Source organism: Bufo gargarizans, chromosome 5, assembly GCF_014858855.1.
Source record: "Bufo gargarizans isolate SCDJY-AF-19 chromosome 5, ASM1485885v1, whole genome shotgun sequence".
Classification (NCBI taxonomy): Eukaryota; Metazoa; Chordata; class Amphibia; order Anura; family Bufonidae; genus Bufo; species Bufo gargarizans.
Window position 1 is genome coordinate 255374565 of NC_058084.1, and position 24361 is coordinate 255398925.

The window sequence follows — 24361 nt, forward strand, 5'->3', positions numbered from 1 at the left end:
GTGTGAACTTCATATCGGGGTATGATTTCATTGGGTCCACTATTCACAAAATATGGCACAAATTAGGACATCATATCTTTTGCAGTGCAGAGATACAGACCCAAAAGTTCTTCTAGGTGTTTCTATGGGCCTGCCAAACAACTGTCCCAAGATGCCATGGCGCTCCAGATAGCACTGCATTCTGTTCACAGTGCACCAAGCACAGCACGGTACATTGTATAACAGCTATATGAGGTATTGTAGCCCCATTTACTTCTATGTGGGTGAGCTGCTCTTAGGTTATGTGACCAATAAATATGCCATCACTGGCCAAGGCTAAGCTACAATCACCACTGACTTTTCAATCAGCTGAGCAGTGGTGGTCTCAGGTGTTGGACCCTCCCCGATCAGATACTGATAACTTAGAGGGCATTCACATCATTGTTGCTTTTTCCTTTCTTATGATCCGTCAGAAGAACAGAAAAAAGGGTATCCTGAAAAAATAAAAAAAAACATCCAGTTGCATCCGTTATGCACATTAGGCATTCATTTTAGCCATTTGTGTCTTTTCCAGTAATAAAGTAAGGGTTAACTGCCAAACAAAACTCAATATGGGTTGCCCTGATTCTGTAGTTTGCAAAAACACCCCATATGTGGTCCTAAACTACTGTTTGGCCAAACGGGAGGACATAGGAGGGCAACGCCATATGGGTTTTGGAAGGCAGATTTTGCAGGACTGGTTTTGTTTATGCCATGTCCCATTTCAAGCCCCCCATTGCATCCCTAGAATAGAAATTCCAAAAAAGTGACTCCATCTAAGAAAGTACACCCCTCAAGGTATTCAAAACTAGGTTTACAAACTTTGTTAACCCTTTAGGTGTTCCACAAGAGTTAATGGCAGATCGAGAAACAATTTTGGAATTTCTATTTTTTTGAAAAATTTCCATTTTAACCCTTACTTTATTACTGGAAAAAATCGGTTAACAGCCAAACAAAACTCAATATGGGTTGCCCTGATTCTGTAGTTTGCAGAAACACCCGATATGTGGTTGTAAACTACTATTTGGCAAAACGGCAGGACATAGAAGAAGGGGAACACCATATGGTTTTTTGAAGGCAGAGTTTGATGTACTGGTTTATTTACACCATGTGCCCTTTTAAGCCCCCCTGATGCACCCCTAGAGTAGAAACTCCGTAAGTGACCCCATCTAGGAAACTATGGGATAAGGTGGTTGTTGTTATGGGACTATTTTAGGGAAAATATGATTTTTGGTTGCTCTATATTACACTTTTTTGAGGCAAGGTAACAAAAAATGTAAATTCTAAAGTTGTTTCTACATTCGCTATTTAGTTTTGTGCAACACCTAAAGGGTTAACAAAGTTTGTAAAGTAACTTTTGAATACCTTGAGAGGTGTAGTTTCTTAGATCGGGTCACTTTTGTTGGGCGACTATCTAATGTAGGGGCTCATTTTTTTGCGGGATGAGATGGCGGTTTTATTGGTACTAATTGGGGGTGCATATGACATTTTGATCGCTCTCTATTACACTTTTTGTGATGTTAGGTGACAAAATATTGCTTTTTTTTTAAACTCTGTTCATCTGGGGGGTTGGGTTAAATTTTATTTTCATAGAGAAGATTTTTATGGACGCGGCGATGCCCAAAATGTATGGCTCTCAGACTTTGGAGACACTAAGCAGGCATCCTCAAACTGCGGCCCTCCAGATGTTGTAAAACTACAATTCCCACCATGCCCTGCTGATAGCTGTAGGTTGTCTGGGCATGCTGGGAGTTATAGTTTTACAACATCTGGAGGGCCGCAGTTTGAGGATGCCTGCACTAAAACTAATATTTTTTTGGGAAAAAAAATGTTTCCGTGTCTCCAAAGTCTGAGAGCCATAGTTTTTTATGTTCTCTGGGGGACTGTTGGGGATTATGAAAATTTAGTACTCCATGGAAATGTGATACTCCCTGAAGCAATCGATAACACAGAGACCCGGATGATCGGGGCAAGTGTCACACTGAGTGATGGTGTCCTTCCATATCCCCCTCCTGTGACACACTCTGCACTCTTTTGGGGACCGTCCCTTCTTTCCAGTATGGGGGACCACACCTGGAAAGTGTTGGCCAAGGACGATCCGGGTGCCTCCAATTCCCGATGTACTCCGGCCTGCTCTTTCCCGGTCTGAAAAAATCAGGTGTTTGAGGACTGCCTCATAGAATTGAAGGAATGTCCCTGTGCTGCCAGCGCTTCGGGATAGTACAAAAGCATTGTACAAGGCAACCTGTAATAAGAAGACCACAACCTTTTTGTACCATGCCCGGGTTTTGTGCATGGCATTATATGGCTTGAGGACTTGATCAGAGAGACAATTCCTCCCATATACCGATTGTAGTCGACAATACAATCGGGCTTAAGGACTGCTGCCGCGGTACCTCGCACAGGGACAGGGGTGATGCTGTTACCGTGAATTGTAGACAGTATAAGGACATCCCTCTTGTCCTTATACCTGACCAGCAACAGGTTTCCACTGGTAAGGTCTCACCCCTGGGGATAGGTACCTGGAGGGGGTGGGCAGGGAGGCCGCGCTGATTTTTCTGCATGGTCCCACAAGCGGACGTGGATCTGGCGGCAAGGGACCTGAACAAGGGAATGCTAGTATAAAAGTTATCCATGTACAAGTGGTAACCCTTATCTAGCAGTGGGTGCATAAGGTCCCACACGAGTCTCCCGCTAACACCCAGAGTGGGGGGGACAGTCTGGGGGTTTAATACGGAAATCTCGCCCCTCGTACACACAAAATTTGTAAGTGTACCCTGAGGTACTCTCACAAATTTTGTACATTTTCACGTCATACCTCAACTGCTTAGTGGGAATGTATTGCTGGAAACTGAGTCTCCCCTTGAACGCAACAAGAGACTCATCAACCGCGACCTCCCTTCCAGGTACATAGGCCTGCCCAAATTTGGCCCCGAAGTGATGATGACCGTCCGTATCTTATACAAACGGTCATAGGCAGGATCACCTTGGGGGGGACATGCTGCATTATCTGGATAATGCAGGTATTTCCGGATGGCCTTAAACCGGGGACGTGTCATGGCCATACTGTAGAGTGGGGTCTGGTAGAGGATGTCCCCACTCCAGTATTGCCTGACACTCGGTTTTTGCACTAGACCCATGTGCAGCACGAGGCCCCAAAACGTCCTCATCTCGACTGCACTGACCGGCGTCCAGCCACTGGGTCTAGCCAAAAATGGGCCCGGGTGCTGAGCAACAAACTGTTGGGTGTACAGGTTTGTTTTCTCCACCATCAGATTCACAAATGGGTCACTGAAAAATAAAAACTAAAAAAGTCAATTTCAGTGAAACCCACTGTGGGAATCTGGATTTCTGGATTGCCAACAAAATGGCAAGTGGCAGCACTCCTGGGTGGGTCTAGGGTCACACAGCTAAGTGATGTGGACCCCAACCACCAGAAACAATAAATCAGATAAAGTTTAGTTTTTTTTTTTTCCCTAACTAACTCTCCCTTCTATCCCTGCCTAATCGTGCCTCTCCCTCACTGACCCAAACCTACCTGGAGGGTGATGGGTGCAGGAGGATGATGGGTGCCGACGGGGAAATCGCAGGAGCTGGTGCAGAACGGTGTAGGACTGTGCAGGAGCAGCAGCAGGAAGAGAAGGGGAGAGAGGAGCGCCGGGAATTTGAATCTCCCACCTCTCTCCCCGCACCAATCAGCACCAAGGACAGCACCGCCAGCACCAAGGACAGCACCACCGCCCCCAAATGCTCGGACAGTGATTGGTGGTGTGTAATCCTTTTCCGGTTCATCGTGTCACAGGAGACCCGAATAGACCCAAAACGCAGCAAACCGCAGGTCTGAATTGAGTTTCAAGCAAACCGACAATTGCGGGGAGATGTCTAGAAATCAAAAACAATTATCCTCTAAGTTTTATCCCCTAGCCCTCGTACGTTCCATGTTAAAACTTTATTGTTCACTTAATTTGAGTTTTATAGGGGAATCGTTCTTTACTCCATGATGACAACCGTGGCCACTTCCCCTCCCACACCAACCCCCACTCCCCCGTACCGCCCCCCCCCCAACCCCTCAATCTGGTTCACAGATGGAATTAACCTTGTCAACCTCTTCCATTCCGCCCCACCCACTCTGGACCAGCTCCCTCCCGACTCCCAACCACCACTCCACTGTGCCGGGCCGTAGCCCTATATATCTGCAGAGTCCATCCATTCAAGGGCATCCGCAGGTTTAAGAAAAAAGTGTACAGTATCTCTATAAAAAATCCTTAGCTTTGCAGGATAAATCCTAGAGTATTTAATACTAGCAGCCTGTAAGATTTTTTTTATATCATAATATTCTCTGCGTTTGTTTTGCGTGTCTTTTGAGAAATCTGGGTATATCTGTATCTTATTGCCATTATATTTAAACTCCTGCAGTTCTCTCTTACGCCTAAGGACCCAGTCCCTATCGTTCGAACAACAGCCAAAAGGGGACGGGGGGGCACTAATCTGGGGTTTTTTGGGTGGAATTCTGGGCTTGCTCTACACAAAACATAGACGACCCCTGACTAGGCCCCAATGATTGTGTGAGCCATTTTTGTAAAAATCCAGCTGGATTTTCCCCTTCCACTCCTTCGGGAAAACCTATTATTCTCAAATTATATCTGCGAGCTCTATCCTCTAAATCTGTCAACTTCGCATTTACCCTCCTACATTCTTGGTCTAGATCTTCCACCATGTTGCACATATTCTCCTGATCTTTTTTTTACTTCAACTAGTCCAGTTTCAATCCCTTTGATCTTTGCCCCGATTTTATTCATGTCATCTCTAATTAATGTGATGTCGGTTTGTACTGACTTCACTGTAGTGGCAATATCTAGCACCGATTGATTGGTGTTCTGTCCTACTCCCAATATGTCCACCAACTTCCTGTCTATCGTATCTAAGCGGTCTTTATCCATATCACAGGCCCTTACGGTTGTGTTCTCCGGCGGCTGAATTAAGTCCTCTCCACCTTCTACTGGGACTAATGTTTTTTGTCGCCCTTTAGACTTGGATGTCGGGGATCTAAGATATTTTTCCATTCTGGCTTGTGGCCTGCTTCCAGCCTCACCTTTTGGTGAGACTGTACCTGCCGATTTCCTGCTATATTTGGGAGGCATATTTTTACAGAACCCACTATCCTATAGTTAGTGCAAATAAATAAAAATCTGATAGTTTGGGGGTACTTAGCGATAGTGAGAAGTGGCAAACCAGGCACTATTACAGACTTTCACAAATGCCCACTGTAGATTACGTTCACGGCCACTGGGCACCCAGGCAGCCTTAAAGTGGATAAGCGACACAAACGGGATTAAAAGTACAATCAAGGCCCCAAATACCACTAATATGGACCAGGAGTAAGTATGTATAACAAGTGCCACTCTATACCAGACCTCTAATACGGGTGGCACCCAGTCACAACCACTTCAGTCTCTTTTCAATGTTCGTAACAACGTTAGCAAGATACAGTATGTACTGACCAGAGGAGGAGACCAAGATTTTTATTAAATTTTTTTCCTCCTCTCGCCGCTCCTCAGCACAGAGGGTCTGGACTATTGTCAACTACCGCGAGTTGATTGAGGATTTAGTGCGGTAGTGCATAGACCACACGCAAGCAGGAATAATAGAACTCTCCAGCGTACAACATAAAAGGACAACCGTCTCAATTCCCCCTAATGGTATACGTTGACATCAAATGCAGGTGGGGTGTACCTATCCCTATAACCTGGGTGGAAAAGGGAGATAGGGACCCTTTAGGCCCGTAATGGTTTTGGCTGTGGATACCAAGGTTGCCGTGGACAGCGATGATATCCCGGTCAAATATCGAGGGCAAGGTTCAAAAAGTGTGTATGCCGGAAAGTTAGTATATTAGATAAGTCCCGATAAGCCCCATTCAATTTTCCGGATTATACCCTATACCGATCTCATCATTGGCTCTGTATATGCGTGTTAGTTAGTTAGCGGGGGTACAATACAAATAAGTAGGGCAAAGGGAAAGTTTAATCTCACCAGTCTTCAGGTATCCGGGCTACTTGCTACAGCCACTTTGAAGCTCGGCCGTCTCTGCAGTACGGAACATCTGCAGCGTGCAGCAGGTTCCCAAAAGCAAAGCCGAGGGGCAACAGAATCTTTCAGGTGCAGCACTACCAGAGCGTCCCTCCGACATCACCCGGGAGGTAAGTATGCTGTTGTTCCACATACCTCGCCGATACTCCGATGCCAATCCTTCTTCGCAGTCGATTGCTAGCTGCCGCCAGGGTCCCCGACTCGGAAGGCACACCTGTCCCGTCCTCTCAAGCTCTTTGCCAGGCTTCTCCACTCAGCTATGAGTGTTTCTCTGGGAGTCTATACCCTCATCAGCAGACACTAGGTTGCAGGCCCGTCTAGGGATACAAGTTCAGCACAGGATGCCACGGAGGACACCGCAAAGGGAGGGAGAGCAGGAAGGTGGGGGAGAGGCACGAAGCATGCCCACGTAGCTACATCATGCCGCTTGGCCGCCTGTTGTACCTCTACTTGCTCTACTTGGTTTGCAGTTTGCTCTATACCAGGCATGCTCAACCTGCGGCCCTCCAGATGTTGTAAAACTACAACTCCCACAATGCACTTCTGTAGGATGATGGCTGTAGACTGTCAGGAAATGATGGGAGTTGTAGTTTTGCAACAGCTGGAGGGCTGCAGGTTGAGCATGCCTGCTCTATACAATTGCGTTGAGCAGTTTGCAGATTGCTTTTGTGCAATTTAGTTGCAATTTGGTCAATTTGTATGGTGGAACTGTAAGTAAGCATACATATAACTAGTTGAATATACAGTTCAAATCACTATATTAACAGTAGGAACATTACATAACTTTTAAATACCCATTTTGGCCTCTTTCTTCCATAAAACACAGCTCTTAGTGGAGTGAATGTCTGTTCAGCTCCTCTCCTCTGGTTGATTCCAGCTAGAGGAATTTCCCCACACAGGCTGTGTGTGATGCTGGCTGTAATTAGTCAAGACTCCTGCTGTGAGTGAGGCTGATTGTGATTGGTCAAGACTCCAGCTCAATAACAAGTTTAACTCTATGTAACTGTCTGCTGTGTCATTGAGCTTACCTTACATCCATATACTGTATCTTAAAGGCATATTATCTTCTGTGCTTCTGTGAACACAATATATAACTGTTACATGACATCCAAAAACATAAAGTCACAGTAAATAACTCTGCTTTTGTCTTTAACATTTAAACGTAGGAAATGTATTAAAGGTAATGGCAGGTCTAGCTGTATAAGCATATAAGCCAAATTAGCAAGCTAGGACAGGTCTTAGCTGGCCAGCTACATTGGGGACCGCAAATTCACAGGCATTGGGGCACACATTACTTTGCATGAAGCCATATATGGGCACTAGCTCTGTGTGCTCTGTGTTACGGATATTTACCCATTCACTTGCATAGGTCCGCAATCCTCAAGATGCATATGGGAGTCATGGATTGGAAGCACTATGTAGTACTTCTGTGGGATTTCACTCTGTGCCTCTGCACCGACAAACACCGGCAAACAGTTTTTTGGTAGATGTTAATCAATTGTTTCTTTCAACACAGCAAGGATTAGCAGCAAAATGAACATATATATATATATATATATATATATATATATATATATATATACACAATACAGACCAAAAGTTTGGACACACCTTCTAATTCAAAGAGGTTTCTTTATTTTTAAGACTATGGAAATTGTAGATTCACACTGAAGGCATCAAAACTATGAATTAACACATGTGGAATTATATACATAACAAACAAGTGTGAAACAACTGAAAATATGTCATATTCTAGGTTCTTCAAAGTAGCCACCTTTTTGCTTTGATTACTACTTTCCACAATCTTGGCATTCTCTTGATGAGCTTCAAGAGGTAGTCCCCTGAAATGGTTTTCACTTCACAGGTGTGCCCTGTCAGGTTTAATAAGTGGGATTTCTTGCCTTCTAGATGGGGTTGGGACCATCAGTGGCATTGAGGAGAAGTCAGGTGGATACACAGCTGATAGTCCTACTGAATAGACTGTTAGAATTTGTATTATGGCAAGAAAAAAGCAGCTAAGTAAAGAAAAACGAGTGGCAATCATTACTTTAAGAAATGAAGGTCAGTCAGTCAGCCGAAAAATTGGGAAAACTTTGAAAGTAAGGGCTATTTGACCATGAAGGAGAGTGATGGGGTGCTGCGCCAGATGACCTGGCCTCCACAGTCACCGGACCTGAGCACAATAGAGATGGTTTGGGGTGAGCTGGACCGCAGAGTGAAGGCTAAAGGGCCGACAAGTAGAGTTGAGCGAACACCTGGATGTTCGGGTTCGAGAAGTTCGGCCGAACATCCCGGAAATGTTCGGGTTCGGGATCCGAACCCGATCCGAACTTCGTCCCGAACCCGAACCCCATTGAAGTCAATGGGGACCCGAACTTTTCGGCACTAAAAAGGCTGTAAAACAGCCCAGGAAAGAGCTAGAGGGCTGCAAAAGGCAGCAACATGTAGGTAAATCCCCTGCAAACAAATGTGGATAGGGAAATGAATTAAATTAAAAATTAAATAAATAAAAATTAACCAAAATCAATTGGAGAGAGGTTCCATAGCAGAGAATCTGGCTTCCCGTCACCCACCACTGGAACAGTCCATTCTCAGATATTTAGGCCCCGGCACCCAGGCAGAGGAGAGAGGTCCCGTAACAGAGAATCTGTCTTCATGTCAGCAGAGAATTAGTCTGCATGTCATAGCAGAGAATGAGGCTTCACGTCAGCCACCACTGCAACAGTCCATTGGCATATATTTAGGCCCAGCACCCAGGCAGAGGAGGGAGGTCCCGTAACAGAGAATCTGTCTTCATGTCAGCAGAGAATTAGTCTGCATGTCATAGCAGAGAATGAGGCTTCACGTCAGCCACCACTGCAACAGTCCATTGGCATATATTTAGGCCCAGCACACACACAGGCAGAGGAGAGAGGTCCCGTAACAGAGAATCTGGCTTCATGTCAGCAGAGAATCAGTCTGCATGTCATAGCAGAGAATGAGGCTTCACGTCAGCCACCACTGCAACAGTCCATTGGCATATATTTAGGCCCAGCACACACACAGGCAGAGGAGAGAGGTCCCGTAACAGAGGATCTGGCTTCATGTCAGCAGAGAATCAGTCTGCATGTCATAGCAGAGAATCAGGCTTCACGTCAGCCACCACTGCAACAGTCCATTGTCATAAATTTAGGCCCAGCACCCAGGCAGAGGAGAGAGGTCCCGTAACAGACAATCTGGCTTCATGTCAGCAGAGAATTAGTCTGCATGTCATAGCAGAGAATGAGGCTTCACGTCAGCCACCACTGCAACAGTCCATTGGCATATATTTAGGCCTAGCACACAGGCAGAGGAGAGAGGTCCCGTAACAGACAATCTGGCTTCATGTCAGCAGAGAATCAGTCTGCATGTCATAGCAGAGAATGAGGCTTCACGTCACCCACCACTGCAACAGTCCATTGGCATATATTTAGGCCTAGCACACAGGCAGAGCAGAGAGGTCCCGTAACAGACAATCTGGCTTCATGACAGCAGAGAATCAGTCTGCATGTCATAGCAGAGAATGAGGCTTCACGTCACCCACCACTGCAACAGTCCATTGGCATATATTTAGGCCTAGCACACAGGCAGAGCAGAGAGGTCCCGTAACAGACAATCTGGCTTCATGACAGCAGAGAATCAGTCTGCATGTCATAGCAGAGAATGAGGCTTCACGTCACCCACCACTGCAACAGTCCATTGGCATATATTTAGGCCTAGCACACAGGCAGAGCAGAGAGGTCCCGTAACAGACGATCTGGCTTCATGTCAGCAGAGAATCAGTCTGCATGTCATAGCAGAGAATGAGGCTTCACGTCAGCCACCACTGCAACAGTCCATTGGCATATATTTAGGCCCAGCACACACACAGGCAGAGGAGAGAGGTCCCGTAACAGAGGATCTGGCTTCATGTCAGCAGAGAATCAGTCTGCATGTCATAGCAGAGAATCAGGCTTCACGTCAGCCACCACTGCAACAGTCCATTGTCATAAATTTAGGCCCAGCACCCAGGCAGAGGAGAGAGGTCCCGTAACAGACAATCTGGCTTCATGTCAGCAGAGAATTAGTCTGCATGTCATAGCAGAGAATGAGGCTTCACGTCAGCCACCACTGCAACAGTCCATTGGCATATATTTAGGCCTAGCACACAGGCAGAGGAGAGAGGTCCCGTAACAGACAATCTGGCTTCATGTCAGCAGAGAATCAGTCTGCATGTCATAGCAGAGAATGAGGCTTCACGTCACCCACCACTGCAACAGTCCATTGGCATATATTTAGGCCTAGCACACAGGCAGAGCAGAGAGGTCCCGTAACAGACAATCTGGCTTCATGACAGCAGAGAATCAGTCTGCATGTCATAGCAGAGAATGAGGCTTCACGTCACCCACCACTGCAACAGTCCATTGGCATATATTTAGGCCTAGCACACAGGCAGAGCAGAGAGGTCCCGTAACAGACAATCTGGCTTCATGACAGCAGAGAATCAGTCTGCATGTCATAGCAGAGAATGAGGCTTCACGTCACCCACCACTGCAACAGTCCATTGTCATAAATTTAGGCCCAGCACCCAGGCAGAGGAGAGAGGTCCCGTAACAGACAATCTGGCTTCATGTCAGCAGAGAATTAGTCTGCATGTCATAGCAGAGAATCAGGCTTCATGTCAGCCACCACTGCAACAGTCCATTGGCATATATTTAGGCCTAGCACACAGGCAGAGGAGAGGTTCATTCAACTTTGGGTAGCATCGCAATATAATGGTAAAATGAAAATAAAAATAGGATTGAATGAGGAAGTGCCCTGGAGTCCAATAATATATGGTTATGGGGAGGTAGTTAATGTCTAATCTGGACAAGGGACGGACAGGTCCTGTGGGATCCATGCCTGGTTCATTTTTATGAACGTCAGCTTGTCCACATTGGCTGTAGACAGGCGGCTGCGTTTGTCTGTAATGACGCCCCCTGCCGTGCTGAATACACGTTCAGACAAAACGCTGGCTGCCGGGCAGGCCAGCACCTCCAAGGCATAAAAGGCTAGCTCTGGCCACGTGGACAATTTAGAGACCCAGAAGTTGAATGGGGCCGAACCATCAGTCAGTACGTGGAGGGGTGTGCACACGTACTGTTCCACCATGTTAGTGAAATGTTGCCTCCTGCTAACACGTTGCGTATCAGGTGGTGGTGCAGTTAGCTGTGGCGTGTTGACAAAAGTTTTCCACATCTCTGCCATGCTAACCCTGCCCTCAGAGGAGCTGGCCGTGACACAGCTGCCTTGGCGACCTCTTGCTCCTCCTCTGCCTTGGCCTTGGGCTTCCACTTGTTCCCCTGTGACATTTGGGAATGCTCTCAGTAGCGCGTCTACCAACGTGCGCTTGTACTCGCGCATCTTCCTATCACGCTCCAGTGCAGGAAGTAAGGTGGGCACATTGTCTTTGTAGCGTGGATCCAGCAGGGTGGCAACCCAGTAGTCCGCACAGGTTAAAATGTGGGCAACTCTGCTGTCGTTGCGCAGGCACTGCAGCATGTAGTCGCTCATGTGTGCCAGGCTGCCCAGGGATAAGGACAAGCTGTCCTCTGTGGGAGGCGTATCGTCATCGTCCTGCCTTTCCCCCCAGCCACGCACCAGTGATGGACCCGAGCTGCGTTGGGTGCCACCCCGCTGTGACCATGCTTCATCCTCATCCTCCTCCACCTCCTCCTCATCCTCGTCCTCCTCGTCCTCCAGTAGTGGGCCCTGGCTGGCCACATTTGTACCTGGCCTCTGCTGTTGCCAAAAACCTCCCTCTGAGTCACTTCGAAGAGACTGGCCTGAAAGTGCTAAAAATGACCCCTCTTCCTCCTCCTCCTCCTCCTCCTCCTGGGCCACCTCCTCTTCCATCATCGCCCTAAGTGTTTTCTCAAGGAGACATAGAAGTGGTATTGTAACGCTGATAACGGTGTCATCGCCACTGGCCATGTTGGTGGAGTACTCGAAACAGCGCAACAGGGCACACAGGTCTCGCATGGAGGCCCAGTCATTGGTGGTGAAGTGGTGCTGTTCTGTAGTGCGACTGACCCGTGCGTGCTGCAGCTGAAACTCCACTATGGCCTGCTGCTGCTCGCACAGTCTGTCCAGCATGTGCAAGGTGGAGTTCCACCTGGTGGGCACGTCGCATATGAGGCGGTGAGCGGGAAGGCCGAAGTTACGCTGTAGCGCAGACAGGCGAGCAGCAGCAGGATGTGAACGCCGGAAGCGCGAACAGACGGCCCGCACTTTATGCAGCAGCTCTGACATGTCGGGGTAGTTGTGAATGAACTTCTGCACCACCAAATTCAGCACATGCGCCAAGCAAGGGATGTGCGTCAAATTGGCTAGTCCCAGAGCTGCAACGAGATTTCGCCCATTATCACACACCACCAGGCCGGGCTTGAGGCTCACCGGCAGCAACCACTCGTCGGTCTGTTGTTCTATACCCCGCCACAACTCCTGTGCGGTGTGGGGCCTGTCCCCCAAACATATGAGTTTCAGAATGGCCTGCTGACGTTTACCCCGGGCTGTGCTGAAGTTGGTGGTGAAGGTGTGTGGCTGACTGGATGAGCAGGTGGAAGAAGAGGAGGAGGAAGCCGAGAAGGAGGAGGTGGCAACAGGAGGCAAAGAATGTTGCCCTGCGATCCTTGGCGGCGGAAGGACGTGCGCCAAACAGCTCTCCGCCTGGGGCCCAGCTGCCACTACATTTACCCAGTGTGCAGTTAGGGAGATATAGCGTCCCTGGCCGTGCTTACTGGTCCACGTATCTGTGGTTAGGTGGACCTTGCCACAGATGGCGTTGCGCAGTGCACACTTGATTTTATCGGATACTTGGTTGTGCAGGGAAGGCACGGCTCTCTTGGAGAAGTAGTGCCGGCTGGGAACAACATACTGTGGGACAGCAAGCGACATGAGCTGTTTGAAGCTGTCTGTGTCCACCAGCCTAAATGACAGCATTTCATAGGCCAGTAGTTTAGAAATGCTGGCATTCAGGGCCAGGGATCGAGGGTGGCTAGGTGGGAATTTACGCTTTCTATCAAATGTTTGTGAGATGGAGAGCTGAACGCTGGCGTGTGACATGGTTGAGACGCTTGGTGACGGAGGTGGTGGTGGTGGTGTTGGTGGTACATCCCCTGTTTGCTGGGCGGCAGGTGCCAACGTTCCTCCAGAGGCGGAGGAAGAGGCCGAGGCGGCAGCAGCAGAATAGGCCGAGGCGGCAGCAGCAGAAGAGGTAGCAGGGGGAGCCTGAGTGACTTCCTTGGTTTTAAGGTGTTTACTCCACTGCAGTTCATGCTTTGCATGCAGGTGCCTGGTCATGCAGGTTGTGCTCAGGTTCAGAACGTTAATGCCTCGCTTCAGGCTCTGATGGCACAGCGTGCAAACCACTTGGGTCTTGTCGTCAGCACATTGTTTGAAGAAGTGCCATGCCAGGGAACTCCTTGAAGCTGCCTTTGGGGTGCTCGGTCCCAGATGGCGGCGGTCAGTAGCAGGCGGAGTCTCTTGGCGGCGGGTGTTCTGCTTTTGCCCACTGCTCCCTCTTTTGCTACGCTGTTGGCTCGGTCTCACCACTGCCTCTTCCTCCGAACTGTGAAAGTCAGTGGCACGACCTTCATTCCATGTGGGGTCTAGGACCTCATCGTCCCCTGCATCGTCTTCCACCCAGTCTTGATCCCTGACCTCCTGTTCAGTCTGCACACTGCAGAAAGACGCAGCAGTTGGCACCTGTGTTTCGTCATCATCAGAGACATGCTGAGGTGGTATTCCCATGTCCTCATCATCAGGAAACATAAGTGGTTGTGCGTCAGTGCATTCTATGTCTTTCACCGCTGGGGAAGGGCTAGGTGGATGCCCTTGGGAAACCCTGCCAGCGGAGTCTTCAAACAGCATAAGAGACTGCTGCATAACTTGAGGCTGAGACAGTTTCCCTGGTATGCATGGGGGTGATGTGACAGACTGATGGGGTTGGTTTTCAGGCGCCATCTGTGCGCTTTCTGCAGAAGACTGGGTGGGAGATAATGTGAACGTGCTGGATCCACTGTCGGCCACCCAATTGACTAATGCCTGTACCTGCTCAGGCCTTACCATCCTTAGAACGGCATTGGGCCCCACCATATATCGCTGTAAATTCTGGCGGCTACTGGGACCTGAGGTAGTTGGTACACTAGGACGTGTGGATGTGGCAGAACGGCCACGTCCTCTCCCAGCACCAGAGGGTCCACTAACACCACCACGACCATGTCCACGTCCGCGTCCCTTACTAGATGTTTTTCTCATTGTTATGGTTCACCACAACAACAAATATATTATTTGGCCCAATGTATTGTATTCAAATTCAGCGGGATATAAATTTGAGGCCTAGTATTTAGGCGCTGGGTGACCGGTATGGATTTAGTGACAGAATTAGACTTGGAAATGCACAGAAGCGTGTGTGTGAAGTTATTCTGAATGACCCTATGTGCACCTTCAATATGATCTACCCTTTTAGGGATAGATTTCAAATAGCTCTGATATAGCAGAAACGACTAAATTATGAAATTGCTAAATTGGGAATTGTATTTCAACCCAGAACAAGAAATGTGCTTGAACGGACACTAAATAACTCGCCCAGCTACAGCACTAGGGACAGATTTAGCTGGATATAAATTTGAGGCCTAGTATTTAGGCGCTGGGTGACCGGTATGGATTTAGTGACAGAATTAGACTTGGAAATGCACAGAAGCGTGTGTGTGAAGTTATTCTGAATGACCCTATGTGCACCTTGAATATTATATACCCTTTTAGGGATAGATTTCAAATAGCTCTGATATAGCAGAAACCACTAAATTGTGAAATTGCTAAATTGGGAATTGTATTTCAACCCAGAACAAGAAATGTGCTTGAACGGACACTAAATAACTCGCCCAGCTACAGCACTAAGCACAGATTTAGCGGGATATAAATTTGAGGCCTAGTATTTAGGCGCTGGGTGACAGGTATGGGTTTAGTGCCAGAATTAGACTTGGAAATACACAGTAGCGGGTGTGTGTGAAGTTATTCTGAATGACCCAATGTGCACCTTGAATATTATATACCCTTTTAGGGATAGATTTCAAATAGCTCTGATATAGCAGAAACCACTAAATTATGAAATTGCTAAATTGGGAATTGTATTTCAACCCAGAACAAGAAATGTGCTTGAACGGACACTAAATAACTCGCCCAGCTACAGCACTAAGGACAGATTTAGCGGGATATAAATTTGAGACCTAGTATTTAGGCGCTGGGTGACAGGTATGGGTTTAGTGCCAGAATTAGACTTGGAAATACACAGTAGCGGGTGTGTGTGAAGTTATTCTGAATGACCCAATGTGCACCTTGAATATTATATACCCTTTTAGGGATAGATTTCAAATAGCTCTGATATAGCAGAAACCACTAAATTATGAAATTGCTAAATTGGGAATTGTATTTCAACCCAGAACAAGAAATGTGCTTGAACGGACACTAAATAACTCGCCCAGCTACAGCACTAGGGACAGATTTAGCTGGATATAAATTTGAGGCCTAGTATTTAGGCGCTGGGTGACCGGTATGGATTTAGTGACAGAATTAGACTTGGAAATGCACAGAAGCGTGTGTGTGAAGTTATTCTGAATGACCCTATGTGCACCTTGAATATTATATACCCTTTTAGGGATAGATTTCAAATAGCTCTGATATAGCAGAAACCACTAAATTATGAAATTGCTAAATTGGGAATTGTATTTCAACCCAGAACAAGAAATGTGCTTGAACGGACACTAAATAACTCGCCCAGCTACAGCACTAAGGACAGATTTAGCGGGATATAAATTTGAGGCCTAGTATTTAGGCGCTGGGTGACAGGTATGGGTTTAGTGCCAGAATTAGACTTGGAAATACACAGTAGCGGGTGTGTGTGAAGTTATTCTGAATGACCCAATGTGCACCTTGAATATTATATACCCTTTTAGGGATAGATTTCAAATAGCTCTGATATAGCAGAAACCACTAAATTATGAAATTGCTAAATTGGGAATTGTATTTCAACCCAGAACAAGAAATGTGCTTGAACGGACACTAAATAACTCGCCCAGCTACAGCACTAAGGACAGATTTAGCGGGATATAAATTTGAGGCCTAGTATTTAGGCGCTGGGTGACAGGTATGGGTTTAGTGCCAGAATTAGACTTGGAAATACACAGTAGCGGGTGTGTGTGAAGTTATTCTGAATGACCCAATGTGCACCTTGAATATTATATACCCTTTTAGGGATAGATTTCAAATAGCTCTGATATAGCAGAAACCACTAAATTATGAAATTGCTAAATTGGGAATTGTATTTCAACCCAGAACAAGAAATGTGCTTGAACGGACACTAAATAACTCGCCCAGCTACAGCACTAGGGACAGATTTAGCTGGATATAAATTTGAGGCCTAGTATTTAGGCGCTGGGTGACCGGTATGGATTTAGTGACAGAATTAGACTGGGATATGGCCAAAAAATAAACAGACTATTGCTGGTTAAATGCACTTGGTGTGACAGCTTCACCCTGATGTAGGCTTTAGCCAAAAAACAACCACACCATTGAGGGTTAAATGCACTTGGTGACAGGCGCAGCTTGCCCCTGATTTAGTATATGGCCAAAAAATGAACAGACTATTGCTGGTTAAATGCACTTGGTGTGACAGCTTCACCCTGATGTAGGCTTTAGCCAAAAAACAACCACACCATTGAGGGTTAAATGCACTTGGTGACAGGCGCAGCTTGCCCCTGATTTTGTATATGGCCAAAAAATGAACAGACTATTGCTGGTTAAATGCACTTGGTGTGACAGCTTCACCCTGATGTAGGCTTTAGCCAAAAAACAACCACACCATTGAGGGTTAAATGCACTTGGTCGCAGCTTGTGCTGGCGCACCACAAGACACAAAATGGCCGCCGATCACCCCAGAAAAATGTGACTGACAAACGGTCTGTGCAGCCTAAAAACAGTGAGCAATTGAGGATCAGCAGCTCAATGATCCACAGCTGCAGATCGATCAGTTAATCAAGTCCTTTGGAGGAGTTAATCTGCCTAATCTCGCCCTACTGTCGCAGCCGCAACCTCTCCCTACGCTAATCAGAGCAGAGTGACGGGCGGCGCTATGTGACTCCAGCTTAAATAGAGGCTGGGTCACATGGTGCTCTGGCCAATCACAGCCATGCCAATAGTAGGCATGGCTGTGATGGCCTCTTGGGGCAAGTAGTATGACGCTTGTTGATTGGCTGCTTTGCAGCCTTTCAAAAAGCGCCAAGAAAGCGTCACAAAAGCGCGAAGAAAGCGACGAACACCGAACCCGAACCCGGACTTTTACGAAAATGTCCGGGTTCGGGTCCGTGTCACGGACACCCCAAAATTCGGTACGAACCCGAACTATACAGTTCGAGTTCGCTCATCCCTACCGACAAGTGCTAAGCATCTCTGGAAACTCCTTCAAGACTGTTGGAAGACCGATTCAGGGGACTACCTCTTGAAGCTCATCAAGAGAATGCCAAGAGTGTGGAAAGCAGTAATAAAAGCAAAAGGTGGCTACTTTGAATAACCTAGAATATGACATATTCTCAGTTGTTTCACACTTGTTTGTTATGTATATAATTCCACATGTGTTAATTCATAGTTTTGATGCCTTCATAGTCATGAAAATAAAGAAAACTCTTTGAATGAGACGGTGTGTCCAAACTTTTGGTCTGTACTGTATTTACTGTATATATATATATATATATATATATATATATTAATCCAATTCAGAAGTTTACAGAAATATTTGACAGCATACTGCTCTATTGGCACGTGGCAGTGGTCAGAAGGAAAGGAGCGCCATATGGATTATGGAGGCAGATTTTGCTAGAATGGTTTTTAGGTGCCATTTTGAATTTTAAGAGATCCTAACGTACCCCTACAATAGAAACCCTCAAAAATTAATCCCATTTTGGAAACAACATCCTTTAAAGAATATATTGAGGGGGTGCTGATCACTTTCATCCCTAAGCGTTTTACAGTATTTGGAAACACTTGGCTTTGAAAATAAAAAGTTTAATTTCTTCTAATAAATTGTTGATTTAGCCCCATATTTTCATTTTCACAAGGGGAAACGAAAGAAAGAGCACCTCATAATTTGTTACCTATGTTCTCCTGAATCTGTAAACACCCCATATGTTGTGGTAAACTGCTGTGGGGGCACATGGCAGGATTCAGAACGGAAGGAGTGCCAAATGGCTTTCGCAGCACAGATTTTGATGGATTGGTTTATGGGTGCCATTGTTTTTTTTATTTTTTAAATGATTGTCTTATGTGGGTGCTCATTTTTTGCAGGATGAGGTAACGTTTTCATTGGTACCATTTTGGGGTACATAAGACTTTTTGATAGCTTGGTATTACAGTACACTTCTTGTGAGGCAAGGTGAGAAAAATGGCTGTTTTGGCATCGTTTTTTCAAAACATTTTTAGAGCATTCACCTAAAGGGCCATCTCATGTGAAATTTTTATAGAGCAGGTTGTTATGCAGGTTGATGTGGCGATACCCAATATGTCTATCATTTTTATTTTTGTTAAGTTTTACAAAGTGAAAGCATTTTTGAATAGAATAAAATTTTGTTTTTGTGTTGCTATTTTCTGAGAGCCATTTTTTTATTTTTGGGGCAATTGTCATAGGTAGGGTCTAATTTTTTGCTGGATGAGATGACGGGTTGATTAGTACCATTTTCTGCAAAATGTTCCTTTTTGATTGCTTGGCATTACACTTTTTTTTTTAGGTTACCAGAAAATGGCACTGTTTTTTTTTTTTTTTTTTGCAGTGTTCTCCTGACAGGCTGGATCATGTGATATTTTTATAGAGCCGGTCGATATGGATGTGGCAATACCTAATATGTCTACTTCTCTCTTTTTCCCTATTTTTTTACATTTTTTTTTTTTTACTTTATTTTGTGAAAAGGACGCTTTAATTTACCTTTTTTTTTCTCTTTTATATATTTATTTATTTATTTTTATACTTTTTGGACACAGACCCACTTGGCTCTTGCATATTCAGTGGGTCTGATGGCTCTACAATACACTGCAGTACATTTTATAGTGTACTGCAGTGTATTGTCATTTACACTTAGCCTGATCAGACTCCTGCCTGAAGGGATGTCAGACACTTGACTATACAGAAGCTAAATGGGAGCGGGTACAGGGCGCTTGGCCATCCAGAAGATTTAGGGGCAAAGGATGTGAAGTGGGGCAGTGGCTTGGCCATTCACAAGCTAAATGCCCTTGGCCTTAAGTAAGGTGATGTTACAATATACACTGCTGTAGTGTGCTTGTTCTTACATTCCCTGGTGCACTGTGGATGGAGAGCAGGGGGACAGTCCATTAATGTGTCATCAGTGCTTGATTGACACGTTCAAGGTAGGTGGTACTGAAGCTCCAGAATCACATGCACAATGAATGACACGTGTTCTTGGAGCAAGAAGGAAGTGAAGGGAGGGCACCACATGACCAGGTTGCTGAGCTCAATCCTGGTAGGAAATTTTTCATAATAGTGATTTTAACATTTGTAGGGTGTGCTATTGTGGCAAACATAGAATAGAAACATTTAATGTTTGAATAACCCTTTAAGCTATTGAGAACAATTGCTGAGAATATAAATATCTGAAAACATACCACTGTAGGAATTTTCTTGATTCTGAGTCCTCTAGGAGTCATGTCCTTTTGCATATATGTTTGTAGGGTGGTTAAATCCTACCGTATTCATGTTTCATTGGACATTAGTTTTTCCCTTTTACAGAAGTTGCAAATTTACTTTCTCTTGTATACTTTTATTAAGTAGGGACAGCCATCATGTACATATGAATTAAAATAAAAAAAAAACAACTGGTCAGGAGGATCCAAATTGGAAGTTAAAGTGCAAAATGTATGGTAGGCAAAAATTATTTAGGTGCTCAGTGTGCCTGGCTAACAGTGTCAGTACAGTGTAAATAAATGGCGAAAGCCAGCTCACCCATGTAATTCCAAGATGCAATGCATGGAATCCTCAGTCTGTTCAGATGTATCAATAGATAATAATATACTCCAGTGTGTAATAAAATCCATATTTATTCTTCAAATATTAAAAAACATACACTCCTGTGGAGCTTCTTGGCATTCCACTGTGACTTGTGGTCTTACTCATGGTCTGTAGCTAAAATGCAGTTCACCTCTTTTATACAACAACATGCTAATCACATGTGAAAACAAGTGTGTCTAATTAAACATATGGGGTATACTTCAAATAATGTTTAAATCAACAACAAAAAAACACTCCTTAAACATTAAGGGGCACAATTATCAAGACTGCCATTTTAGACGCTGGTCTTAATAAAGCCCTATAGCTGGTGGTGGTTCCGCTGTAGTTATGAAGAGGCGCTGGCTTACTGCTGAAATATTGATGGCGAGCAGCTAAACAGAGAAGAGAAAACTGAGCTCATATGAGCCCTGCATTTTCTTCAATCAGCTGATCGGCAGAGATGCTGGCAGTCAACTCCTTCGCCAATCTGATATGGATGACCTATCCTGATGATAGGTTATCAATATAGAACAGCAGGCAACTCCATTAATGTTTCATTATTGAAGTTTTATTCATAGTAATTACTTTGCCACTAATATACTATTATAGTGACAGCCTACCTTTATTAGGTATACTGATTTTACATTTGTGTATGTTTTCAATGTTTCAGAAGTGCTTTCTTTGTCAATGTCATTCTTTGAGGTATACCACAGATTTTTAACCCCTTAAGGAGCCAGGACAAGAATGTTCATCCTAAATGGCGGTTACTTGGCGCCCAGGACGAGCATGCTCGTCTTGCGGTCCATCAGTTCCCCCATGTGCAGTGTCGCGATCAGTGGCAGGGATTTGGCTGTTACTGATAATGCTGATGTAGGTGGATTAACCCCTCATATGCTGCGGTCAGCGCTGAATGCAGCATATGAGAGGTTTGTGCTTCCTCTCCTCATCCATCGGGTCCCCATGATGTGGTGACAGGGACCCGATGGTTGCCATGGCATCCCCAAGCCATTCAAAGGCCTTGGGGCCCAGAAGTTACAGAGGCCTATGAGGCCCAGCTCCCAGGCTGGGTCTCATAGGCAAACTATCAGTGTATTACACTGTGTAATACACTGATAGTCAATTCAGTACAATGCAGATGTATTGTGCTGCATTGAAACAGGGATCAGACCCTGTAATGTTAAAGTCCCATTTGTGGGCCAAAAAAAATGAAAAATAAAAATTAAAGTGAAATAATAGTATTTTTAACAATATAAAAATTAAAGTTTCAATAAAATAGCCCATTTCCCATAAAAAAGGCATATAAAATTATAAACAATATTTAAAAAAAACAGACATATTAGGTATTTCCGCATATGTAACAACCTGCTCTATAAAAATATCATATCTGGTCTCAACACCGTAATTTTTTAAATAAAAACTGTGCCAAAAAAGCAATTTTTTGTCACCTTTCATAACAAAAAGTATAATACCAAGTGATCTCATATGTACCCAAAAAAAATACCATCTCATCCTGCAAAAAATGAAACCCTAACTGAGATATGGCTTTAAGAAAAAGAAGACATAAAAACATGATTGTTTTTCTTTCAAAAATGCTTTTATTGTGTAAAACCAAAATAAATATAAAAAATAGACAAATTAGGTATTGCTGCGTCCAAAACAACCTACTCTATAAAAATATCACCAAAAATATATTTTTGGCACGGTTTTTATGTTATTTTTTTAAAGGTTTTCACCTGACAGGGTAGTCAGGTGAAAACCTTTAAAAAAAATAGCATATAAACCGTGGCAAAAATATATATTTTTTTTTTCACCATACATCACAAAAACTGTGAAACCGTCATGCCACAAAACCTGAACCCATACATGATATATTACAAAAATGATATGGCTTTGAGAAAAAGGAGACACAAAAACAGGATTTATTTAAAAAATGCTTTATTATGTAAGACTGAAACTAAATGCAAGTTGATATTGTCGCCTCAATAACAACATGTTCTATAAAAATAGCACATGATCTAACCTGTCAGATGAACATCGTAAAATAAATTAAATAAAAACTGCCAGAATAGACATTTTTTGGTTACCTTGCCTCATAAAAAGTGTAATAAAGAGCAATCAAAAGTCATATATACCACAAAATAGTACCAATAAAAGTGTCACCTTATCCTATAACTTTTTTGGAGTTTCTACTCTAGGAGTGCATCAAGGGGTTTTTAAATGTCATATAGCAACTTAAAATTATCCCAGTGAAATCTGCCCTCCAAAATCCATATGGTGCTTCTTTTCTTCTGCTTCCTGTCGTGTGCCCATACAGCAATTTACGACCACATATGGGGTGTTTCTGTAAACTGCAGAATCATTTTTCCTTTAATTCTTGTGGAACACCTAAAGTGTTAACAAAGTTTGTAAAATCAGCATGGAATAATTTGAGGAGTGTAGTTTCTACAATGGGGTCATTTATGGGTGGTTTCCACCAGGGGCGTACATAGAGAAGTAAGGGCCCCATAGCAAGGATCAAACCAGGCCCCCAACATAGGACAAGTGTTTCTGCGTAAACCCTTTTCAATGAACCTTGGGCCAAAAGTTGTTCCTTTAGAGGGTGGAGTCCTGACCAAGTTTTCACTTCCAGTAGAAGAGGAGATAATTCCAACTAAGACTGGGCCCCCTCTTGCCCTGGGCATATAGCAATCGCATGGTCTGCCGCTATGATAGTTATGCCCCTGGTTTCCACTATGTAAGTCCCACAAAGTGACATTAGATATGAAGAGGTCCTTAAAAAAGTGGGTTTTGGAAATTTTCTTAAACATTTAAAAATTTGCTTCCAAAATTCTAAGCCTTAAAAGATCCTAAAAAATAAAATTACAGTTGCAAAATGATGCAAACATGAAAGTGGACATATATAGATTTGACTACAAGCTGGATTAAATATACCACAATTTATTGATACATCTCAACAGAGGATCCCATGTTTGGCATGTTGGAATTACATGGGTGAGCTGTTTTTTCCAACAATTTACACAAAAGTGTAAGTGGTGCTGGAAGATATAGTGCTGAAAAACTTCCATCATTATTGTGCAAGTGACTTTTAAAAGTTGCAAAGGCCCTACTTGTGACTTTTTGAAATCAGAATTTTAGCATGCCAACCAGAACGGCTACAACCACAGTGGCTTCTATAACACAAGTAACAGTGCCCTAAAATAATATGCTTACCTAATTCTCGTTACCATGGTGTTCTCTTCCACCAAGATCTATAGAAAAGAAGTTCTGAGACTATCGAAAAAATAGGTGCTATGTTTTTAATTTAAAGGGGTTCTGCACTTTGTTTTAACTGATGATCTATCCTCTGGATAGATCATCAGCTTCTAAATGGTGGGGGTCCAGTAGCGCCGCAACCTTATCACTGTTTACCGCCGGCCCACTGACGTCACGACTAGTATCAACTAGTGTGGGCGGGGCTAAGCTCTGTTCACTTGAATGGAGCTTAGAACCGCCCATGCTAGTTGATACTAGTCGTGACATCAGTGGGCCGGCGGTAAACAGTGAGAAGGCTGCGGCACTGCTGTATCGCCTCTGCCTTCTCAAACAGCTGATCGGCGGGGTCCTGGGTGTCGGACCCCCGCCGATCAAAAGCTGATGATCTATCTAGAGAATAGATCATCAGTTAAAACAAAGTGCAGAACCCCTTTAACTCATTATCACAAAGGAACAATTTACATTTTAGCTCTAAGGCCTCATACACATGACTATGTTTTTTGTCCGTTTCTGATCTGCAATTTTTGTTGGTCAGATGAGGACCCATTCACTTCAATGGGGCCGCAAAAGATACAGACAGCGCATAGTGTGCTGAGGGTATCAGTATGTCCGTTCCGAGGGCCGCAAAAAATGTACATGTCGTATTCTTGTCTGTTTTGTATTACTGATGGAAGAACATCGGCCAGGACATTTCACAAACACTCATTCGCAATCAAATGTTCACAAACAGTGTGTTCACGGCGGGCCGCATTTGCTTTAATTGTAAAACCTGAAAAACCTTCAGGTCATATTTGCAGCCACCAAATACTAGAAGTGCACAAATAGTCCACAACATGGACAGTGACATACCAGAGGGGGATCAAAGGCAAAAATTCCCACAAAAAAATATGTATTATAATCAGGGGCCATATTTATGCA